The 5,000-nt window shown below is 53.4% G+C and overlaps 1 non-coding gene across 1 annotated transcript in view; it reads left to right on the top strand.

Moving 5' to 3' along the window:
- Positions 1–3,330: 3,330 nt before the first annotated feature.
- The window catches only part of LOC126433417 (small subunit ribosomal RNA), a 1,910-nt gene continuing 240 nt past the window's right edge, over positions 3,331–5,000 (top strand). The window contains exon 1 of the ribosomal RNA XR_007578467.1: positions 3,331–5,000. This exon is cut by the window's right edge and continues 240 nt beyond it. This is a non-coding gene — a ribosomal RNA (small subunit ribosomal RNA).

Genomic DNA, 5,000 nt, shown 5'->3' with positions numbered 1-5,000 from the left:
CCACAAGCATGGAATCAGAGCGCCGCCTGTTATGAGCCAAAGGTGCACCCTGACGTGGCAAATCAGATGATGCCGCAGTCATTTACTTACGATAATCACAATCAACAAACTGCCGCCCCCCCCCCCCAAAACACCTTTCCTTACAACAATGTGTACCTTAACCTAACCCATATTGTGCCTTAACCTAACCCATATTGTGCCTTAACCTAACCCATATTGTGCCTTAACCTAACCCATATTGTGCCTTAACCTAACCCATATTGTGCCTTAACCTAACCCATATTGTGCCTTAACCTAACCCGTATTGTGCCTTAACCTAACCCGTATTGTGCCTTAACCTAACCCGTATTGTGCCTTAACCTAACCCGTATTGTGCCTTAACCTAACCCGTATTGTGCCTTAACCTAACCCGTATTGTGCCTTAACCTAACCCGTATTGTGCCTTAACCTAACCCGTATTGTGCCTTAACCTAACCCGTATTGTGCCTTAACCTAACCCGTATTGTGCCTTAACCTAACCCGTATTGTGCCTTAACCTAACCCGTATTGTGCCTTAACCTAACCCGTATTGTGCCTTAACCTAACCCGTATTGTGCCTTAACCTAACCCGTATTGTGCCTTAACCTAACCCGTATTGTGCCTTAACCTAACCCGTATTCTGCCTTAACCTAACCCGTATTGTGCCTTAACCTAACCCGTATTCTGCCTTAACCTAACCCGTATTGTGCCTTAACCTAACCCGTATTGTGCCTTAACCTAACCCGTATTGTGCCTTAACCTAACCCGTATTCTGCCTTAACCTAACCCGTGTTGTGCCTTAACCTAACCCGTGTTGTGCCTTAACCTAACCCGTTTTGTGCCTTAACCTAACCCGTGTTGTGCCTTAACCTAACCCGTGTTGTGCCTTAACCTAACCTATGTTGCGCCTTAACCTACCCTATATTGTACCTTAACCTAACCTATATTGTACCTTAACCTAACCTATGTTGCGCCTTAACCTAACCTATGTTGCGCCTTAACCTAACCTATGTTGCGCCTTAACCTAACCTATGTTGCGCCTTAACCTAACCTATGTTGCGCCTTAACCTAACCTATGTTGCGCCTTAACCTAACCTATGTTGCGCCTTAACCTAACCTATGTTGCGCCTTAACCTAACCTATGTTGCGCCTTAACCTAACCTATGTTGCGCCTTAACCTAACCTATGTTGCGCCTTAACCCAACACACGTTGCGCCTTAACCCAACACACGTTGCGCCTTAACCCAACACACGTTGCGCCTTAACCCAACACACGTTGCGCCTTAACCCAACACACGTTGCGCCTTAACCCAACACACGTTGCGCCTTAACCCAACACACGTTGCGCCTTAACCCAACACACGTTGCGCCTTAACCCAACACACGTTGCGCCTTAACCCAACACACGTTGGGCCTTAACCCAACACACGTTGGGCCTTAACCCAACACACGTTGGGCCTTAACCCAACACACGTTGGGCCTTAACCCAACACACGTTGGGCCTTAACCCAACACACGTTGGGCCTTAACCCAACACACGTTGGGCCTTAACCCAACACACGTTGGGCCTTAACCCAACACACGTTGGGCCTTAACCCAACACACGTTGGGCCTTAACCTGCTCTGTAATTGTCATACGACGCGTTAAATTAGTGTAGTGTTGCCTAACTGCAACCCCCGCAATATAGTTTGCTACTCGCACTGCCCGGTCCCCAGAGTATCGCTTCATGTTAAACACCTTGCAGCTATACACTGTAATGCGGATGGCAGCAGGACGTACATGCTCAATGCCCTTCGCAGTTGTTCATTGGCATTCGCATGGCGAAGCACAGCCTACGTTGTGGTACGGCTTGTGTCAACTGTCCGCTGATGTTGTACGTCCAAATCACACACTGTACTGCACATTGGTCCTCATGTACTGAATGATACATCGTGGTACATGTGTGACCGTACCACGACTGCGCCAACAACGGCGAACCATACGGTCCAAATATTGTGCACTCAGCTACATGTCGTCTCCCTATAAGAGCTGGATTGCAGTATGGTATGCCGTGGATGGCGATCGGCATGAGCCGTCTGTTGATGTAGTGGCGCGTGTTGTCAGACGTAGTCGTCTCTTCTCACACACCGTGATAGCATGGTGCACTGCGTTCCACATCTGCGACATGCGACAGAGGCCGGTTGACAGTCGTTCGCGCAATGGACATCGCATACGTACGGGGGCCACCTTCCACGTGTTCGCGAAGCGTGCACATGTTGTTGCGTGTATGTGGGCAGACATAGTGTGTCGTGACACCTGACACAGGCATGCAACAATCGTTGAATTTGCAAATGGCGATGGACGTCTACGTTTGCTGGTGACGTTACGCAAATGAAGAACTGGTAAACCGTTGTGGTGCGGTTGTTCTCGCTAGAGGTGAATCAGTGATGGCGACGATCGGTTGAGCTACCAACCGGTTGTTTCAGCGATACCCACCATGCCCACGAACGTGAATGGCATGTGGGTGTGAAGCGATACGCGGCGGTGGCTGGGTGGGACCGTCCCCGGCCGGTGAGGGGGGGCCTCCCGGCGTGCTGGCCGCGCGGTGCGTGGGCGCACGCGCTACAGCCGGCTGGTGGGGGCGGCCAGTGGCAGGCGCGCCGGCCGACGGAGGCGGCAGGCGGCGTAGCTGCGCGCCGGCGCACCCTGCACGCGGCGCCGTGCGGCCAAAGTAGGTCCTCGCGGGCCCGGTGCGAAGCGCGGTGGACATCTGCAGTGTGCTGGTCCGATTGAGGACTGTGTGCGCTGAGGATGCGCCGCCGCCCGGCGCTCGGCGCCGCGACGCCGTCTGCTGCTCGGTCGCCTCTGCGGTTCTCGCAGGTGGATTGTATCGCAGCTGTGCGGACGTGTTGGCGCGTGCGCTGTGCTGGGAGAGTTCGCTTCGGCACCCAAGTGGGGCTTTTGTCCTTCTGTGGCGCTGGCGTTGGAGCTGCCGGCCACCGTAGGTGGCGCGTGTTGTCTCCCGCCGGCAATGCCACGACAGCACGCTCCCGGGCCTCTGTCGGCAGCGGCAAGCTCAGTTGGGAGCACGGGTGGTCGCACCTAAAGCGTCTACTCGCCAAACTCCGGGCGATTGCGCCTCTCTCGAACCCGACCAAGTACTTAGGACGGCGCTGCGCGCCGCCGGGACCTGAGAGGGTTTCGAGGTGTATTGTGCAGGGGAGCTCAGCCTCCTCCTGTTTGCAGAATAATTGAGCGGACGCTTGCGTGTTCGCGCGGGCCCCCGGGACACACTCCCGGGCGGCCGGCTGCTCAGCTCTAGTTGACGCAGCTCCCTGGTTGATCCTGCCAGTAGTCATATGCTTGTCTCAAAGATTAAGCCATGCATGTCTCAGTACAAGCCGCATTAAGGTGAAACCGCGAATGGCTCATTAAATCAGTTATGGTTCCTTAGATCGTACCCACGTTACTTGGATAACTGTGGTAATTCTAGAGCTAATACATGCAAACAGAGTCCCGACCAGAGATGGAAGGGACGCTTTTATTAGATCAAAACCAATCGGTCGGCTCGTCCGGTCCGTTTGCCTTGGTGACTCTGAATAACTTTGGGCTGATCGCACGGTCCTCGTACCGGCGACGCATCTTTCAAATGTCTGCCTTATCAACTGTCGATGGTAGGTTCTGCGCCTACCATGGTTGTAACGGGTAACGGGGAATCAGGGTTCGATTCCGGAGAGGGAGCCTGAGAAACGGCTACCACATCCAAGGAAGGCAGCAGGCGCGCAAATTACCCACTCCCGGCACGGGGAGGTAGTGACGAAAAATAACGATACGGGACTCATCCGAGGCCCCGTAATCGGAATGAGTACACTTTAAATCCTTTAACGAGTATCTATTGGAGGGCAAGTCTGGTGCCAGCAGCCGCGGTAATTCCAGCTCCAATAGCGTATATTAAAGTTGTTGCGGTTAAAAAGCTCGTAGTTGGATTTGTGTCCCACGCTGTTGGTTCACCGCCCGTCGGTGTTTAACTGGCATGTATCGTGGGACGTCCTGCCGGTGGGGCGAGCTGAAGGCGTGCGACGCGCCTCGTGCGTGCTCGTGCGTCCCGAGGCGGACCCCGTTGCAATCCTACCAGGGTGCTCTTGAGTGAGTGTCTCGGTGGGCCGGCACGTTTACTTTGAACAAATTAGAGTGCTTAAAGCAGGCAAGCCCGCCTGAATACTGTGTGCATGGAATAATGGAATAGGACCTCGGTTCTATTTTGTTGGTTTTCGGAACCCGAGGTAATGATTAATAGGGACAGGCGGGGGCATTCGTATTGCGACGTTAGAGGTGAAATTCTTGGATCGTCGCAAGACGAACAGAAGCGAAAGCATTTGCCAAGTATGTTTTCATTAATCAAGAACGAAAGTTAGAGGTTCGAAGGCGATCAGATACCGCCCTAGTTCTAACCATAAACGATGCCAGCCAGCGATCCGCCGCAGTTCCTCCGATGACTCGGCGGGCAGCCTCCGGGAAACCAAAGCTTTTGGGTTCCGGGGGAAGTATGGTTGCAAAGCTGAAACTTAAAGGAATTGACGGAAGGGCACCACCAGGAGTGGAGCCTGCGGCTTAATTTGACTCAACACGGGAAACCTCACCAGGCCCGGACACTGGAAGGATTGACAGATTGATAGCTCTTTCTTGATTCGGTGGGTGGTGGTGCATGGCCGTTCTTAGTTGGTGGAGCGATTTGTCTGGTTAATTCCGATAACGAACGAGACTCTAGCCTGCTAACTAGTCGCGTGACATCCTTCGTGCTGTCAGCGATTACTTTTCTTCTTAGAGGGACAGGCGGCTTCTAGCCGCACGAGATTGAGCAATAACAGGTCTGTGATGCCCTTAGATGTTCTGGGCCGCACGCGCGCTACACTGAAGGAATCAGCGTGTCTTCCTAGGCCGAAAGGTCGGGGTAACCCGCTGAACCTCCTTCGTGCTAGGGATTGGGGCTTGCAATTGTTCC

Source organism: Schistocerca serialis, unplaced genomic scaffold (genome assembly GCF_023864345.2).
Source record: "Schistocerca serialis cubense isolate TAMUIC-IGC-003099 unplaced genomic scaffold, iqSchSeri2.2 HiC_scaffold_1164, whole genome shotgun sequence".
Lineage (NCBI taxonomy): Eukaryota > Metazoa > Arthropoda > Insecta > Orthoptera > Acrididae > Schistocerca > Schistocerca serialis.
The sequence above is the reverse complement of the archived record's forward strand: the minus strand, read 5'-3'. Positions and strand labels throughout refer to the sequence as shown.